Source organism: Prionailurus viverrinus, chromosome C1 (assembly GCF_022837055.1).
Source record: "Prionailurus viverrinus isolate Anna chromosome C1, UM_Priviv_1.0, whole genome shotgun sequence".
Classification (NCBI taxonomy): domain Eukaryota; kingdom Metazoa; phylum Chordata; class Mammalia; order Carnivora; family Felidae; genus Prionailurus; species Prionailurus viverrinus.
The window spans coordinates 25,489,439-25,510,046 of record NC_062568.1 but is presented as its reverse complement, the minus strand read 5'-3'; the positions used below and the strand labels follow the sequence as shown (position 1 = coordinate 25,510,046).

General features: G+C 38.2%; 1 protein-coding gene across 4 annotated transcripts in view; it reads left to right on the top strand.

Moving 5' to 3' along the window:
- PARD3B (par-3 family cell polarity regulator beta) overlaps nt 1-20,608 on the top strand; it is a 1,023,096-nt gene that overhangs the window by 839,284 nt on the left and 163,204 nt on the right. The gene's annotated exons all lie outside the window — the stretch shown is intronic.

Below are 20,608 nucleotides of genomic sequence, written 5' to 3'. Positions count from 1 at the left end.
TTACTCTTTAAACTTTTTCAGGTTAGTTATTATACCAAAACTTCATTAATCTGGACCCAACTAACCAGATTCTTTTATAATTCTTTTGAACACTCTACTCCTAACGGGGAAAAAAGGAGAGGAGAGAATCAGGAGAAAATAAGACACACTCCCCAGTTCCAGGCACTTGTAGGCACTCAGGAAATGTAGATTGAGCAGATCAGGTCAGTGGACAGGTAATATTTGGTAACTCCATTGTGACGCTTGTATCTTGAGTATTATAGGATAAATATTGGAGTTGAGAACAACAGTCCTAAAATGATGCCTGTTTCTCAGTTTTCTAAACAAAATTCTGCTTAGGGAATTCATTTAGAGCAAATTAAAGGATTAGTATATTTTATTTTATTTCTAATGTTTGTTTATTTTGAGAGAGAGAGAGAGAGAGGGAGAGAGCATGTGCATGAATGGGGAAGGGACAGAGAGAGAGAGAGCGAGAGCGAGAGCGAGAGAGAGAGAGAGAATCCCAGGCAGGGTCCGCACTGTCAGCACTGAGCGGAAATCAAGAATCAGTCATTTAACCAACTGAGCCACCCATACACTCCAGGATCAGTATATTTTGTAAAGATTTTCGACCAACAGATTCAAACTAAAAAGCTTTGCTCTCAATCGTGCTGACAATTCAAGTAACCACAACACCCCTGTTCCCTGAGCATTCTGGCCAGTCTAGGTTAAATAGCATCTATTCAAAGTATCTACTCTAGGTAGGATTCCAAGTGGATCTGTGAAGGAGCCGGCAGAACTGATAAGTGCTGTTCAGTGCTGCTAGCTGTGTGTGTACATGAAGACCGCCAAGGGATCTGTCCTCTCTGCTGCCTCCCTTCACCTTTGTCAGCTGATTGTTATTAGTATATTACAGTTAGTTATTAGTAGAGTTATTAGATTGTTATTGGTAGATTACAGTTAACGATGGTTTTTTATGTGCCAATCACACTCTTCTGACAACTTTAGTTGTATTAAGTCAGTTAGCCTTCTCTTAGAAGTAGGTTCTCATTTTACAAGTGACAGAGAGGTTACCGTATTTGCCCATGGTCTCAAAATGAAAAAGTGGCGGAACTTGGTTTCAAGCCAGGCCGTCTGGCCCCTGACGCCATCCTACCTATTTCTGAAAGCCCAGAATGTTAGCATATCCATCAACAGCTGCTGGTCTACTCTGAAAAAGGCCTTGCTTCAGTGAAACTGTTCGGGTGAAGATGCCACCTCCCATGAAGATCTTAAGACAGAAATATAAATGTAAATTTCACTCATTAAAACCGTAATTAATTTATTGGAAGTGAATTGTTATTATTTCAGGGACGAATGCATATTGGAATATGCTGATTATTTTAATGAACCACGAGCCTCTTCTGGGATACTTCGCCTGTATTATTAGCCAGCAGGTCACTCACTGTAGATTTTCTAAGAGGGGAAATAAGAGATTGCTGCTCATTTTCAAGTTTTGCTTTATTAAAAATGCAAAAGAAAGTGTGTGCTGTATAATGTATTTTGGGGAGATGATAAGAAGATATCTTTGTTCAGGAAAGGCCGTAAATCATCTGTTTTAAATCCACATTTCTCCTTCTGGCCAGTCATTTCTTGGGTTACAGATATCCGCTGCCAGGACCCAGGTGTGTGTGTGTGTGTGTGTGTGTGTGTGTGTGTGTGTGTGTGTTGTACCTACAGCAGTGTCTCCAATGTCATTGTTATGTTTGACATTGGGAGCCACTCATTTAGGTCTATTCCACGGGATACATATTCTTAATCTTTTCATGACACATGGTATAAAGGCTTGCAGAATTTGGTTTGCTTATTCTCTTCATGAGCTATAGGGTATGAGGTTGGTTTCACTGCTTATATTTCTATATTGCAGAGACGATTAACACTATCACACCATGCCTGGCTCTGAAAGAAAGCAGGCCATTCCTAAATGCATTTTTTTCAGGTAGAATCATCAACTCTATTCTTTCATAGCCTGTATTAATTCCCCATTGCTACCGTAACAAATTATCACAAACTTAGTGGCTTACAACATATCTTTATCCTCTTGTAGTTTTGGAGGCTGTAGTACTGAAATCAGTGTTATTGGGATAAAGTCAAGGTGTAGGCCAAGCTGATTCCTTCTGCAGGCTCTAGAGGAGAATCCATTTGCTTGCCTTTTATTTAGCTACCTACAATCCTGGCTGACTGATGGCTTCTTCCACCATCTTCAAAGTACATCTCCCCAACCTCTGTGTCCATTGTCACATTGTCACATTCTCTCCCAGACCTTGCTTCCCTCATCACATTATTGAGTGCCTACTATGTGCCAAGCACTGTGCTGGATGTATCGATAGACAAGGCACATAAGGTCCCCGCACTTGTGAAGCTTATATTGTCGTAAATAGATACATGAAGACAGTAAAGTCAGGTAGTGATAAAACTGTAAAGAAATTAAAATAGAACCATGGGGAGTTGGCATGGGGAAGGGTGTCTGAGATGCTGAGATGCACAGCACAGTGAAGAGCCAGCCACAGGAACACCTGCAGGCAGAGGAGTTCAGGCACAAAGAGCAGCCAATGCTAACCAAGCCTGAGGCAAATGAAGCCATGGGACTGCAGTTTGATAACTAATGCTTGAATGGCATAAACCAAAGTTGTGGAAGACTTGTGTCTGATGAGACAACCTCCTGGGTCCTAGGAAGGAGATTGGGTTGTATCTAAGCATAAAAGGAACACATGGAAGGTGTTTTAAACAGAAAAGCAGCCTAACTTATATTCTTTAAGAGATGGTCCAGGCTGCTGTTTAAGGAATGGATTCTCCCTGTAGGGAGGTATCTAGCCACACCATTCCTCCCTTTTAAATTTTAATTCTTTCCCAATACTATCAGGAGCCTGAATAAAGATCCACATCTCAGGTAGTCATTGAGGGAATTGAAGGCTGTTTCCCCATACCTTAAAACTCAGACCACTGCAGTACCCTGCTAACCACAGTAAGAAATGCCAATTCTGGGATGACTGGGTGGCTCAGTCAGTAAAGCGTCTGCCTCTTGATGGGCTCAGGTCATGATCTTGCGGTTGATGGGATTGAGCATCACATCGGGTTGTGCACTGACAGCACGAAGCCTGCTTGGGATTCTCCCTCTCTCCTTCTCTCTCTCTGCCCCTTCCCCCCCCCAAAAATAAATAAACTTTAAAAAAAAGAAGAAATGCCAATCCCTGACTTCTCCCCAACACTTTATAGACACTTTGGCAGCTTATGGTTCTGATAAAAGGTAAACCAAGCCTCTTTACAAGGGTAAGAGATTTTCTCTATTAATTATACATAAAACCTGCAACAAAGGATGGCCCAAGAAAGAAGGAGGCAGTCAAGAGTAGAATGCAGTAGTCAGAGCTGAGAATGAACACTCAGAAGAATATGCCGGGCATAATGTCTGTTGGTCTCTGTGGAGGGACAGATGAGGACACATGAGACCTTAGACTCCCATGTACAAGTACCCATTACCTGTCATATCAAATAAAAATCCCCACTATAATTCTCAAGACCACATGCATGTGGCATATGCTTCTTTAAAAAGCCTCCCTCAAGGCTCCACATACCTAGGTTGGAACCCGTGATTATGGTTGAACACTTCTGCTCAATACCCTGGAGAAGAAAGGGGGTCATTCCTAGTAGCTGTCTAGTTACCTAGTTGCCCAAGACTCTTTGAAAGAATCACCATAGACACCCATGCCACCTAGATGAGCTTGTTGGACCTTCTTCAATGGCTGTGTGGTGGTGATCATCTCAGACGGTTTGTTGGCTTCTTCTGTGCTTCACAGGCACATGGTGGAGGATCGGATGACAAGGATGCTCCTGGCATCAGTTCATCTCAGGCCTGTCCCTTCTATAAGTGGGAGGGAGGAGCTCTTAGTCTGCAGACCTGATTGGTCCTTCCACCTGACCCTTAAATATCCCCTGGCCTTTTCACGTACCTAGCACAGTTCTTAGTACATAGCGACTACTCAGTGACTGTTGGAACCAAAGAAACCAAACGGACTGACAGGCCCCATTTTTTTTTTTTTGGCATGTATCTGGACTTTTGAGAATATTCTATAGTTTCTCTAGGACAAAGACATCATAAAAAGCCAAAAATGACAATCCTAAAAACACTGCAGAAAATGCAAGAGTTGAATGAAATATTTTTACTAACCTCTTTAAAAGATCCTGTACAAATAGGATAAGAGGGAACGGACTGTGTTTTCTACTTCTTTTTAAATTCTCCATCATGCAGGGAACATGACTTTTCAGAGTAAGAGTGCCCCTCACATATTGGCTGGATGGAGACAGTAGGTATAAAGTGTGTGTTTATCCTTGTATGAGGTACAACCATGGTTCCATAGCTAAAATGGCTTTCCCAGGCCATGTGGAGGTCAGTAGTACTTCTAGAGCTCTTCATAAGCCCAGAGTTCTTTCAAACATGCTATTCAATGTGGGAGTGGACGTTCACAGCCTTGAGGAATCTGGCACTTATGGCTAAGAAAACAAAGGAAATAGAGCAGCCTATGCCTTGTGAATGTCCACATGTTCCCCATGTTTCAGCACATTTTCATTGCGAGCAAGCTTGCAGAGGCAGAGATCAAAGACATGTCCAGGGGAGCACTGGCCAGGTGTGAAATTCCAGGTGACAAAATGGAAGGAAAAGAAGAGTTTGAAGGGAAAGGAAAGGAAATGTAGCTTATTTCCTTTTATTCTCTGTATTTTTCCTGTTTCCTCTCCAGGAAGTTTGCGTAGACTTACGATAACCCCAAGCAGTCAACGTTTGGGATTTAGCCTCATTCATTTCCATATGATGACAACCACCACCATGTCAAAGGCCAGTCATTTATTTTTGCAGATATCACCCCTGGCAGTCCCTAGGATTAGCAACATATTCCTGATCATTGTAATACAGAAAACCTACTTTCCCTTCTGCTTCTCGCAGTGCTGCAAACAGGGGACACATACGAACAGGGAATATAAAAAATAAATCAGGCTGGGTTTTTTTGCTACATACACATGTCGGTAACAATAAGAATAAAGAGTAAGAATGAAGTACATCAACAAGTTACAAACTTTTTCCAACCAGGAGAGCTCTCTCAAGGGCAGATGCGTTCTTCAGTGTGAGTTTGGCCAACAATCTAGAGGATCTCTTAATGTCTTCACTGCATAGTGAGGCCTTTTGTAGGGACACTGTCTAGAATTGCTCTAAGGAAACCATTATCAGAGAAAATAGTAAGCACTGTATCATTTGTCCCCCTCCCCCACCCCAACCCCTCTTTAGGGCTAATTTCCCAATGAAAGCTAAGTATGTTTACTAAGCATTTCTGAGAAATTTGTTCACATTACGAGAATATAAATTACAGGAACTCAGTACATTAGCAATAGAGAAAGTTTAATGGGTTTGGGAAAGGTATAAATTTAGGGAAAATGTAAATTGCAATGATAGGAGAGTCTTCACTGGAAAGGCAAGTCTCTTGAAATGGTAGTATTTAGTAGCAGTGGGAAGGTACTAAAGAATCTTGCCACTTTGACATTGTAAAAAATGTCCCTTATAAGTAGGAATTGAAAATGACCACCAGGATTTTAGAATATGAAATATTTAATGTCAAATAGATAAAAAGCCACCTGATATGGGAAATTTGGTTGGTTCTGGGCCATGTACGATATGGAAGTCTTTCCTCTGGTTGTCCCACCTGGGCAAAGAACCAGTTAACCTCTCAGGGACCTCCAGGATTAGAATGTTCTAAGACCACACATAAGTCTCATAGGCTTCCCAAACTTCATTGCCTTCACCTGCTCTAATGAGCATTAGCATGACCTTTGCCTCATGATATTTGGCAAGCCTAGACACAAATTCACGTATGATATTCAGGCACAATATCCACAAGGAATAGCCTAATTTGATTCTGCGAACTGTGAAGGACTCAGTGTGGTGTGTGTGTGCACACAAAGAGAAAAATGTGAAGAAAAAGCCTACCTAAAAGATTCAATTAACAGCATTAAAGAATTTGCATGTCAGTATTGCAGAATATACAATGCATTATACATAAATGTATTTATTCATTTCAAGAGAAATGATCAATTGTTTCATCAACCTAGCTCCCTTACCACATCAGGTCTGGTTTAGGCTGACAAGAAAAATGGACAGGACAAAAGAAGGTCATCTAGAAAATGTTACAGATGCGCAGGCAGGGATGAGAAAACCGTGAAAAATATTAATGCAGTTAAAACAGCTTTGTTGAAAAGATGAAATATTGATCACAAGGACTGTATGTAACTCTGTATTGGCTGGTGAGAAAAATAATAGTAATAATAGCAGCAATAATAAGCTGTAATTGGTCTTGGCCAGGTACACTTGCAGCTCTGAAACCGCATTCAGAAGGAAAAGCTGAAGAAACTGGGTCTGGTCACTGGAACAAAGGATAATTGTAGTGACCTAATTGCAGCTTCTATTATAAGAGCAGGAGTGATAGCAGGACAAATTATCTCCACTGTCAAAAAAGAAAGCTGTACAGCAGGTAGTTTATAATCTCTTTTAATGGTACTACTTCTTTTACCCCATAGCTCTCCCCTGAAAAACCTTTTCTGACCTCAACGACTGTCACCACTATAGGTAGCAAACCTCCTCTTCTGCTGTCTATTCATCTCTGTCTCTGTTGTTTGGGTTCACACGGTAGGAACAAAGAGCATGTCAGTGCCTACATCTTCCCAGAACTGGGCAAGCCAGTCAGAACTCTACTGTTGATGCATTCTGCACGAGACAAATCCATCAGGAAATAATATGCAAGAGTAACAATAGTTAATAAAGCTTTTGAGGGTACAGTACAAAGTATGAAAGACTGATCAATAATGTGGAATCATGAACAGAAAATGACAGCTTGCCAAAAATATATGCAACTTACATCACAGATAAAGTGCTAATATCACTACTACGCAAAGGTCTTCGAAAAATCGAGGGGAAAATTGACAATCTGATGGGAAAATCAGCAAGAGATACGGACAGCTCACAGAAGAGGAAATGAAAATGGCCCTTAAACATATGAAAAGATACTCAGCATCACATAATAAGAGGCAGGCTAATTAAAACTATCGCTTCTCACCTACGCTTATCAAATATCCCAGAGTCCAGCAGCACATTCTGTTGGTGACATGGTAGAGGAAGACACCCTCCTACGTTGCAAGTGGCAATGCAAAGAGATCAAGCATGGAAGGAGATTTGTCATCATCTGGAAGTATTATATGTGAGTTTCTCCGTGGGCCGGCAATCCTGCTTCTGTGAATTCATCCTAAAGTGGCAATAGCAAAAATATGGACCTAACTTTTGCATAAGATTTGTCATTATGGCATTATTTCTAACAGTGGAAGATTGAAAAGAGCCAAATATTCAAAAATAGGGGACCCATTAGAGAAACAGAAGTATGTCCACACAGTAGACTATTATGAAACTTCTTTGTTGTTGTTGTTTTTTAATGAGAAAGATCTCTGTTCACTAATAATGGAGATGTCTTCTGAATTGCTATGGGAAAAAGCAAAATGTAGAGGAAAATGTATCCTACTTCTTGTGCGAAAAAGAAGGAACACTGATATATAAGCATGTTTGCTTTCATTTGAAAAATTAAGTATAGTTACGTTGCTTAGGATAGAGAGGACTCTTGAAAGCCACGTAATTGTATGTTGTATATAGTTGAATTTAGAAATGTAAATGTTTTATGTATTTAACAAATGAAATTAAATCAAAAGAAAAAAAGGCAATGCCTAAAAACTAAAAACAAACCAGAACAACCTAACTATGAAACAAATTGGCTGCATAATGACTCAGAAAAAAAGAAAGGAATGATAGAACACAGCATTTTCTACATAATCAGTGGGATATGTTCTAACAAGAAATGGTGAACATCTTGAACTTCATTCAATGGTATTTTAGTAATACTGGCATTATTTTAAGACTGTATGTACTTTAAATTAGGGATATGATAACACAAATAATTTTGTCAGTAGTATTAAGAATCAAGATTTTTCATTTATAGGAAATAAACAAATATAAACTTTTTAAAAGTTAAGTAAGGATTCCGTAATGTTAAATTTGAATTGGAAAGAGCAGTATGAACTTGAATTTTTTTTTTTGAAAAGACATATCTCCTAGCTCTGTCCATGGAAAAAGCACAGAAGCAGTATTCCATTGTAGATATAAAACCACATCTTCTTTATCCATTCATCAGTCAATGGGCATTTGGGCTCTTTCCATAATTTGGCTATTGTTGATAGTGCTGCTATATTTGGGGGGCATGTGCCCTACTATGCTTAGTGAAATAAGTCAGGCAGAGAAAGACAAATATTATATGATTTCATTCATATGTGGAAGTGAAGAAACACAACAGATGAACATAGCTATGGGAAGGGAAGGAAAGATAAAATAAAACAGAGAGGGAGGCAAACCATAAGAAACTCTTAAATACAGAGAACAAACTGAGGGTTGCTGGAGGGAAGATAGGTGGGAAGATGGTCTAAATGGGTGATGGGCATTGAGGGCACTTGTTGGAATGAGCCCTGGGTGTTACATGTAAGTGATGAATCACTGGGCTCTACTCCTGAAACTGATACTACACTGTATGTTAAGTAACTTGAATTTTTTAAAATAAATTAAAACAAATTTACTGGTATATAAAAAAGGGAGGGAAGGAAGGAAGGAAGGAAGGAAGGAAGGAAGGAAGGAAGGAAGGAAAGAAGGAAGGAAGGAAGGAAGGAAAGGCACAGAAGCAGTGAACTTCCTAGAGCCCAGGTTGTGTTCTCTGGATATCACATCCCACTAGAAAGAATGAGTTCCTGGGTGAAATGGCTGCTTCCAAGGTAGGAATACAAGATACTCAACATGAAGCTGGGACAACTTATTTGTCAGAAAGCAAAGAAGCTATCACAGACAATTCGGTCCAGCCAAAAGGACAAAGGAGCCAACATAAAGCAGTTTCCATTTACTAAATATGGGGTAATGTGTGCAAGAAAAAAGAGTAAGGAATGCAATTGATTGAAAACCCTAAATATGTATTGTTTTTGAATGTGAGTTCATAATGATACTCACAACCCTTCATTTCCCCCAAAAAGATGTCTAACAAACCATTGGTCACCATTGGAATTGCTAGGGTACTAACCGCTTCCTCTGAAAACCTAGCAATTAAAAAGAATTAAGCATTAATTCTGCCTCCCTATACTCTGTAATTCAGGGTAATCAAACTTCATTGTAAGTTCACATTAACAGGCTCCAGGTAGACACATCTTTTGGGGGACCAACATTCAACTCACCACAGTACCCTTTCCCACCAAAAGTTGAACCTGAAACTAAGTGTTCAGCTACACTGCCCAATAAAATAGCTGCTAGTCACGTGTAATATTTATATTTAAATTAATTATAATTAAAAATTTAAAGTTTAGGGGTGCCTGGGTGGCTCAGTTGGTTAAGCATCTGACTCAATTTCGGCTCAGGTCATGATCTTGCAGTTTGTGAGTTCAAGCCCCACATAGGGCTCTGTGCTGACATCATGGAGCTACCTTCAGATTTTCTCTCTCCCTCTCTCTCTGCCCCTCCCTCCCCATCAAAAATAAATCAATAAACACTTAAAAAAATAAAAATAAAAAAAAATTTGTACCTCAGTCACGCTAGCCACATTTCAAGTGCTCAGTAGTCACACATGCTACTGTATTAAACAGCACATACATAGAACATTTCCACCATCACCAAAAAGATCGACCAGGCATTGCTGATCTGGAAGTACTTTTCATAAACAGGAAATGTGGGGAGTGGAAGAATAAGTTTAATCACGACACAAAGAAGCAAACAAATCTAGCATGCGGGACCACCTACAGGACAATCTGCCTGGTGTCTGCAACAATTCAGTGGCATGGAACAATTAAAAAGGAAAAAGAATATAGTTCTTTACAGGAAATGAGACTTAAGAGACGTAAGCAGATGTAATGTGTGGATAGTTTTTGGAGCCTGGTCCAAATAAATCCACTGAGAAAGAGACATTTTTTAGGCACTCGGGGAAATTCGTTTATGAACTAGGTTTTTAGATGACATTAAGGAATATTGTTAATTGTCAAGTGGATAATGGCATCGTTGTTATAAAATGTTAATGATTTTTTGTGATATGTTTTCTGAAGTATATAGAGAATAAGTGACTAGGATTTGCCTTCAAAATACTTAGCGAAAAACAAATTTTTAAAGAAAAATTAGATAAAAATGTGGTAACATCTTTAATTATAGAACAAAGAATGGGATAATAAGTATATGGAGGTTCATTGTACTATACTCTGTACTTTGGGGTAGCTGAAAACTTTCACTATATACATTTTTTAAATGTGATCATGTTTAGGGGCACCTGGGTGGCTCAGTCAGTTGAGCATCTGACTTTGGCTCAGGTCATGATCTTGCAGTCTGTGAGTTCGAGCCCCGTGTCGGGCTCTGTGCTGACCGCTCAGAGCCTGGAGCCTGCTTTGGGTTCTGTTTCTCCCTCTCTCTCTCTGTTTCTCCCCCACGCACACTCTGTCTCTCTTTCTCAAAAATAAACAAACATGAAAAAAACTGTAATGTGATCATGTTTAGATTGTTTGTACCTAATATAAATGAAAGAAACATTCATACTGAAGTCAAGCACCTAGGTGGAATTCAAAACTCTATTTCCTGCCACTTACCAAATATACAGTCTCTGACAAAACACCTAACCTTTCTGAACATCAGTTTCCTCATCTCTAAAATTGAGACTTGTGTGCCTTGTGAGAAGTGAGTTCTATAATCATGGGAAAATTCATCATAAATACTATTGATATATGTTCTTCCTGCTGGATTGATGAAATATGAGCTAGGATCGGCTCTTCTTTGCTAACCTCCCTGATTTGGAGTGTTTGAAGAACAACCTTGTTTACAGGATTTTTCTAAAAATTCAGTTTTATTTTTAGCTCATAGATCCAACCAGTTCTTACCATCTCCACTGCTACACCTTCATCCAAGCCACCATCTCTCATCTGGGTTATTCTGATAACCCCCAACTGGTCTTCATGGCTTTTTTCTCACCCCACACCCCCACGACCTTCCCAGCTATAGCAGTCAAAGAGATTTCCTTTAACATGTAGTCAGATCATATGGCTTCTTTGCTTGAAACGTGCCATTGGCTTCTTACCTCACTGAGAGTGAAGGCCAAAAGCTTTAGCATGGACGTCAAGGCCCTACATGATCTAGGCTCTAATTTCCTCCCTGGCCCTCTGACTCCTCACTCTCTTACATTGACCTCCTTGCCTGCCTCAGGGCCTTTGTATTTGCTGTCCCCTCTGACTGAGATATACTTCCCCAATTATTTGTGAACATTTTACCCTCCTCTTCAAGCCTTTACCTTAATATTTCCACATATTACTCTACCACATATTTAAATGTGTAACCTTGCCACTCTATCCCTCAACATTCCTAGAACCTTTCCCTATTTTATTTTCCTCTATAGCACTTATTGCCATCTGACATTATTTTTTATTTTGCCTGGTTAATTTGTTGCCTGTTTCTGCCTCCCCTGACTAGAGTATAAATTCCGTAAAGGCAAGGATTTCTATGCAGTGCTCAATCTCAGCATCAAGAACAAAACCTAAAACATGTACGTGCTCGATAAACATTTATTGAATGATGAATGCAGAAACCTGTAATAGACTCAAAACAAGTTGTCTGGTCTTTGGAGAATGTGTTTATGGATCAATAAGAATGATATGTACTTATCAAAATCAATAGCTGGCTTATAAATTGGTACTTTAGAAGTGTTCAAATTGCTTGAAAAGAGGATGTGTTTCCTTACGCAGTTAAAATATTTTCCCAGCAATCACTGTCTTAATTGTCTTAATTTGTTATGATAACAATTATTTTTAGGTAATGTCTTTAAAAGAGAAAGAATTCTATATAAGTAAACTTAGAATTGAACAGTTCTAATTTGTTAGGTTCCATCACGTTTATTTTAGTTATTTATTTATTTATTTTAATGTTTATTTTTGAGAGGGAGAAAGAGTGGAGCGGGGGGCGGGGCACACAGAGAGAGACCCACAGAATCTGAAGCAGGCTCCAGGCTCTGAGCCATCAGCACAGAGCCTGACGTGGGTCCCGAACCCACGGACTGTGAGATCATGACCTGAGCAGAAGTTGGCCGCTTAACCTGCTGAGCCACCCAGGCACCACGCATCACATTTATTTTAAAAGATATAAATAGCGTCATTGGCATTTTTTGCTTTAATTTTGTTTTCTGTTTTAAGTTTTTTTTTTAATTGGGCTATAATTTGCATACAGTGAAATATATAAGTCTCATATAAACAAAAGAATGTATTCCTTTTTTTTCAAGTTTATTTATTTTGAGAGAAAGAGAGAGTGTGAGCAGGGTAAGGGCAGAAAGATAGGGAGAGAGAGAACCCCAAGCAGGCTCTGCACGGACAGCACAGGGATTGATCTCACAAACTGTGAGATCACGATGTGAGATCATGACCTGAGCCGAAATCAAGAGTCAGATGCTCAGTTGACCGAGCCACCCAGGTGCCCCAACAGAAGAATGTATTCTATTTTGATGAATGTATTTCAAGATACAGAATTTCTCTCACCCAAGAATGCTTCCCATTCCCATGCCTTTCCCTGTTCAGTGCATCCCCCACTTCAGGAATGAACTGATCTCATTTCTATCACCATAGGATGGCTTTGCCTAAGCTAGAATTTCTTACAATTGAAATCAGGTAGTAAGTTTATGTGTGTGTATATTCAGCTTCTTTCACTGAGCATGATAACTTTGAGATTCATCCCTGTTGTTATTTCAGTAGCTTTTTTTGTTGTTTTTGCTATTGCTGATTTACAGTCTGTCATATGAACACATCATTGTTTGGTTATCCATTCTCCTGCTAATGGACATCTGAGTTATTTCCATTTCTTGCCATGATGAATAAGGCTGCTACCTCACACTCTTTAAGGATTTCTGTGGACCTCTGTTATGGTTTCTCTTGTGTATCTGAGAGGTGAATTGTTAGGTCATGTGCATGTCTAGTTTTATAAGGGGCTCCCAGATCTTTTTCCAAAAGGATTCTGTTATTTTCCAACAGCTGTGTACAAAAGTTCTGGATGCTCCTCATCTTTTCCAACGTTTGGTGTTGTCATTCTTCTTCATTTTGATAAGGGTATCTCATTGTGGCTTTAATTTGCCTTTCTCTAATGACTTCTAACATTCAGTGTATCTTTATTTGCTTAGTAGGCATTTCTAGATCTTCCTTTGTAAAGTATCTGTTTATATCTTTTGCCCAGTTCTAATTGGGTCATTTTTCCTTTTGTTACTAAGTTGCAAGTAGTTTTAGTATTTTTTATATAAATCCTTGGTTAGATATGTGTGTCACATATGTCTTCTCTCATTTGCCAATCATTTTCCTCATGCTTTTTAATGAGAAGTTTTTAATTTTGGTGAAGTTCAACTTAACCAATTTTTTCTTCTATGACCCACGCTTTCTGTGTCCTTTCCAAGAACTATTTGCCTACCCCAAGGTTGTGAGGATATTCTCCTTTATTTGTTCTAGTAGCTTTATTGTTGTAGCCCTTATGTTCAGGCTTATCTTCCATCTTGGATTGTTTTTTGTTATACTATAATGCAGGCACCAGAGTTCTTGTTTCCCTTAGAGATTTTCCAGCACCACTTGCTGAGAGATTCTCCCTTCTAAATCAAATTGTTTCGTTATGTTTGTTATAAATCACTTCACCAAATACGTGTGGGTATATTACTGGACTCTGCCTTCTATCCCATTTGTCTATTTGTCTAACCATTGCCCCGACTACTGAAGCTTTATAGTAAGTCCTAAAGATAGTAGTGTAAATCTTCAAACCTATTCTTATTTTTCAAAATTATTTTGGCTGTTCTTTGCCCTTAACTTTCCAAATCAATTTTAAAATCACATTGTTAATTTTTGGAAAGTAAACCTGATAGGGGTTTGATTGGAAAGATGTTAATCTCTTCATTTGGATGAATTGACATTTTGCAATATTGACTCTTCTGCTCTATGAACAAAGTAGAACTTTCCATTTATTTAGATCTTCTTTAATTTGTCTCACAAGTATTTTATTGTCTTCAGTGCAGAGAACTTGCACATCTTTTGTTAAATTTATTCTTAAGTTTGTAATGTTCTTTAATCCTACTTTAAATGGTATTGTTTTCTTGATTTTATTGAGTACCTCTTCACTACTAGTATGTACAATACAATTGACTTTTCTATGTGCAACTTGTATCCTACGACATTAACGATAAAAACTATAATTCAAGAAAACTTTTCTGATAGAAGCAGTACACTTATAGGTATATATTGAAAGCATTATCCACCCAGAATGACTTTTCTAGTAAGATCATTGGACTTCAAAGAAAAGAATTTGACAAGATAAGCAAAAAGAGTAATTTATAAGAGAAATAAAATTAGATTATCATCCAACTTTTCCAATAGCAGCATTTTGTCATAAGAAAATGATGTCACATATTTAAATACTCAAGTGGAAAGGTAGATAATTTTATATACAGCAAATGTGGCTGTGAAGTATAAAAGACACACTGTTGGGGCGCCTGGGTGGCGCAGTCGGTTAAGCGTCCGACTTCAGCCAGGTCATGATCTCGCGGTCCGGGAGTTCGAGCCCTGCGTCAGGCTCTGGGCTGATGGCTCGGAGCCTGGAGCCTGTTTCCGATTCTGTGTCTCCCTCTCTCTCTGCCCCTCCCCCGTTCATGCTCTGTCTCTCACTGTCCCAAAAATAAATAAAAAACGTTGAAAAAAAAAATTTAAAAGACACACTGTTATCAGCTGAAGAAACACTGTTCCATGAGTTCTTCCTGAGGAATCCAGTAGATAACTGCATATTCATTGGCATATCATTCACAACTTTTGGTCTTTATTAAATAGGTATTTATTTTAATATATTAGTTATTTGTAGAGCTAAGATTAAATGAAAGCTGAACTAATGACAGTATGTAGCTGCTATATGCCTTAACAATGTAGATGTGATACAACTACAAAAATGTAGGGATGACAGAAAGAACATATGGAAAAGAGAAGTTTAACTCTTTTTATAATCATTTTGTTAGTGGTAGTATTTGGTATTGCTATTCTGAAACTGTTATATATGTAATACAGAGTAGAGCAAGTTGTAATCATGGGATATTTAGTTCTAGTATTCCCTGTGTCTTGAGGAGCAAGATTCTTAATGTGGAAGAAAGGAGATACATATGTAATGTAGAAATATGGCTGTAGTTGTGAAGAGAGACCCTATGGAGACCTTATCCCGCAAAGGTCAATTTCTTGACCTCAGTTGATAGTTACAATCATGTTTGCTTTAGAGCAGCTCTTAGATCCATAGATTTGTTTTGCATGACTTTCTGTATCATTGTTTCCTTTTATAATGAAAGATTAGACAAACAAATGAAAAAAGGCATAATAGGACTTTCCTTATCAAAACTTTAAATATTGAACTCATGTTACATCAACCTTAAAGAAATTTGCCAATACTGCCTACTAAATGTGTTCCTTTTGTGGGAGAAGTATGGGTGGATGACTCAAACCAGTCTGTTGCACATCAGACTTTCCCCCCAGCATGAAATAAATCATGCACTTCCATGCCCTTTTACTTGGGTCCTTCCTTCTCACTGGAGTACCTCATACCATTTCTATATCTCTCCTGTCCTCCTGGAACAAGGTGGACAGGTTCCTGCGAAATCCAGTTCACATGGGGGGCCCTGGGTGGCTCAGTGATTAGGTGTCTAAGTCTTGGAATCAGCTCAGGTCATGATCCCATGGTTTGTAGGTTTGGTCCCTGCTTCTGGCTCAACGCTGATAGCACAGAGCCTTCTTGGAAGTCTCTCTGTCTCCCTCTGTCTCAACCCCTCCCCCGCTTGCTCCTTTTCTCTCTCTTTCTCTCAAAAAAATAAATAAACTTAAATAAAAATCCAGTCCATGTGGCACCACCTTCATGATTTTCCCTCAGAACCCTGAGGCTGAATTGACTCTGACCTCTGTACATGCAGTATCTTTGTTTTCCCGCTGAATTGTAGTTACTTGCGTATATCTCCCTGACAGTGAGTTGGGGACTGAGAATTTTTCTTTTATTTTTTTATTTCTACTATATGATCTAATATCAGTAAGTATGAGTGATAAATCAGTTATTCAGCCAAAATTAACAGAAAGAGAACTCACAGGACCCTCAAGGAGCTTGTAGTCTAGTTCTGGAAGCAAAATGTCTAGAAATGAAACAAAACTCTTTTCATTTTATTTTTTATTTTGATTTTTTTTTTTTACAAAATCATATGTAACAATTACAGATTAATAGAGAATTTACTGGATATATGAGTTGAAGAGGGGAATTGTGGAGATCAATATGGAGCTGTAAATGAGTTTAAATGAATTTTAAATGAATAGAGTTTTTATTCTAGAAAAAATCTAGTCAAAGATTTGATTAATGGAGAATGGGTACTCTAGGCAAAGGCAGTTGATTTGAAATGGACCAAACAAATGTTCAATGAACAGTAATTTGAAAAAAATGTCATAACTGAGTTGATAATGGAATCATGAAAAATCAGGTTTGCAAGACAAAGGATGCCTGCTGTTGCCTGTTTAATTTTTTTTTTTTTTTAAGTTTTGATTCACTATGACAGTCAGTATGTAGTTCTAAGGGACTTTTTTATATTTTTTAAATATTTTAAATTATCCTAAAAATATATGGTATAAAAATTCAGATAGTGTGCCTCCAATTACATTTTCCAGAGCAATCACTGTTAGGAAATTCTTTTCTATCCTTCCAGACATTTTCTATGTATATGCAAGAATATGTAATATATCATACAAATATCTATATCTATCTTGGCACATATGTATATCTTATTTCCTTTTAGTATGGGAATAGTATGCTCATATTTTTTTTAGCTGCATCATATGTCTTTCCTAGTCCCCTGTTACTGCACATTTAGGCGACTCTTCATTTTTCACTATTTTGATAGCATGTACTATGTTTTTCTTTTTTATCATATCTGGGATTCCTTAGTTACAATAAAGACATTTATTCCATTTTCATTTATTGTCATAAAAGATAAATCTAGTCATCTGATTTTATATTACTCTTTTTTACAGCTTCTCCTGTTTTCTATATGGTCGGAGTTTTGTTTTGTCCATCCCTCTTCTGATAATTTGTTGTTTGAGTAGCTTTTTCTTGTAGTAATATTTAGTATATACCACATCCTCTATTTCCTGATTTATCAACTTTCAACAGTAACTACTGATCCCTACTCTAAAAAGTGAGGGAATGAATACACTGTCTCCTAACATCCTTATTGATTTCTGACTTTCACTAATGATTATCATGTGTATATTGCCAGCATTTATCATATTTGTGTTTTTCCATAATTATGCTGCTACAAATGTTTACCCTTAATGTGAGGTTAAGGTCCTGCTCACCATCACACCTGTCATTCCACAGCTTTATCGAGTTGACTTCCTCATTTTGATTCAATTTTTGGTTGACTGATTATAATTGTTAAGTAGTTTTTCACCACAGGTCAACAAGCTATAGTCCCTTGAGTTTTGAAATGTTTGAGAATGTTTTTCGTTGGGCTTTATTTATGTTTGAGGCTAGCCTCAGTTTGCCTGAATTTTTAGAAGACTTGATTCTTCTCCTTCTGGAAATAATACTTATGCATACTACATGCATTGATAACCCCTAATATTTTCTCTTTTATCGTATTTAATTTTTTCAAAAGCTTGTTATGACCCATTAAATTAATTTCATATTATATAGTGTTTAAATAATACTTTTAAATATAGTGTTAGAGGACATGGAGGGCATAGAGATCTAAGGTCACTGGTAGGTAGCTTCAATTCCATATGTTCTTCCAAAATATCTTCTTGCCACATCCGCTGGGTGCATGCCCAGGGGGCTTGTTTTCCATGATCTTCCATTTTGGGAGAGCAGATCAATTTGAAAGAGATCAGCTTCCTTAGTGAAGCCTCTTAGATTATTGGTTTTATTTTGATGAGTTTGTGTTTGTTTATCTCTGCTCTGCTAATTCTGCCTTTCAGCTACAAAATAGGTTGGAGCTTCTTTTCTCTTCTCTCCTTTTACTCCGTGAAGGTTCTTCAGTGTAGGACAAAATATATGTCCCAGAGGAAATATCAATCTTCTAGCTCCACCTCTCCTCCAAGCTTAATTCGGCACCTCACAAAGATTTACCCCTCAATTCCAGGATCTTACACTGGCCTTCAAACTATATTTTTTCTGAATGAAAGTTTGTTGTCTGTAGTCGTCTGGACTCTGGATCTTACTTTCAGTGAAATGTGTACCCTGCTAGAGACAGAGGCATGTATCAGCTCTTGATGTACTCCCTCTTTTGGGGTGAGTCCAAATTTCATTGCATGGTGTAAGATTATGGTCATTCTCTAATTCTACTGTAGATGAAATTTCCTTCCCAATTTCTCAATTTGCTTGTTCATTTAGAGTTTGAGGGAGGGAAATAAAGTAACCATACTCTTACTCCATCATTTACTATAATCTATTGTTAGAAATCCTTGATCTGACAGAGATATGATGTAAATGGTCTTTAGGGAAGCTTATCCAACAGTCTTATAAGGCAGAGATTAAAGCATTATAAGATAATACACCAAAAAAAAATGTTAGAATAATCTAGGCTAGCACAGTCCAAGAAAACATTCTGCAATGATGGAATTAGTCTATATCTATCTACAGTGTCTGGTATAGTAGTCATGAGCCACATGTGGCTATAGAGCACTTGGAATGTGGTTTATGAAACTGAGAAAGTGAATTTTAAATTTCAGTTCATTGTAGTTAATTCTAATTTAAATGTTTATAGCATCATGTGGTAGTGGCCACCATATTGGACAGTACACAGGTAGGCACTGTGTACTTCAGGCTTTATATATTAAGCCTGAATACTAGAGTTTGGTGAAAGAAATGGAAACAAAAGAGGGTATCCAAGAGTTATAATGGAAACAAGAAACAACAATGCTTTTGCAAGGAAAGAGAGAGAAGAAATTTAAGTAATTCAAAGGCACTGTGCTGGGGAGAATGGGAAAGCCGATGATACCATCCAATAAAAAGGACATACGATCAAGAGCTATTTTGAAAAATAGATATTTTAACAGGTTGAGGTCCCAGTGATATGGAGACCTCTAAGTGGAAATGATAATAAACAATTAGAATTCTCACACCGAATTAGGGCAGAGAGAGGTCAGAACTACCAAAAACAAACAAAACAAAACAAAACAAAACAAAAATCCATTTCCTTGACATTTCTCTCTGGACAGAGTCTCTTCTGCCTCCATACACCCCTTTTCAGATTGCCTTGTCCTCCCCCACATGGAGAGACCCTGACATATGGCATAATAATGGCGGTTCAGAGAAATTGCTATTTCACCTACTGAGTGATTAATATGAAATTAGTTACTGAAACAGTGTTGCAGAGAGGATCAAGGAGAAATTTAGTTTTGTTTTAGAAAGAAAAAATACAAGATAAAATACTGCTTTGCATACACAGAGTACTTTTCATCTGAGAATCTTTCCATACCCAGAGTCTAATTAATGAGAAAACCTCCAAGAAAGGGAAGCGATGAGATAAGGGGCACAGATACCGGTGTCCTATTTCTGTGACTTTTAAAAATCACGCTTGCTGTTTTCTTCTTTCATTAATGCACAAGTGGAGCTTTATGCAGCCTCCATGAGATGTTCATCTTTCTACTGAATGATTCCTCATGAAATCTCATGAAAGCATCGCACTTAGGAGGCATGGTAACCACACAGAACCCCACCCCCTGACTTTATTGATGTCCTGCGCTCTCTTTGCCATGGAAATTCATCCCTATCATCATAGTGCAGCGAATGTTCTCTGATAATCCCGTCTGCACTGTCCCTGAGAGGACATTTTTGTTGCAGAATAGAGCGAGTTATCTTCTTTATAAAAAATTATTCAAAACAAACATCCATGAACCTAGGACTAACCTGCATTGAAAGGGGACCGGCAGGCCTTCTTAACAGGTACCCTACCGTGTAATCTCCCTTTCATCTTCATTCAGAATCCCTTGGAGATTCAAGCTCCTCTTTACAAAAATATAAATTCTCCTAATTACTTATGTGTAGGGCACATGATTTGACCTAGTCAAAAGAGATATGCAGCAATGTATCCTGACATTTATTTTCATCTGTTGTGGCTTGAGATGGATGCTGGATTTTTGTCCTATACCTTCTTCTTCTTCATGTTGTTGTTTTTCCTTGCCTTCTCTCCACTGGATAGGGGGAGGGAGGGAAGCCATTCTGCCAAAAGAGAAAATGTCTTGAAAGATAAAGATAATAAACAAAGCTAGCTGCCACGTGCAAACATAGGTGTTTTTGCTTGAAGAGGAGAAGATACCGAAAGAGCTCAGTTTTGTTTTGTTTTTAATTCATCCAAGCTTTCTATAAATGTACCCAGGCATGTACAGATCTTTCACTTCTAGCCCGCGGCCCTCTCATATTCTCAGAGCCCAGGCTTGTCCCCATCATTTCTTGAGTTCTGGCTTTTGCTGCCTGAGCCAG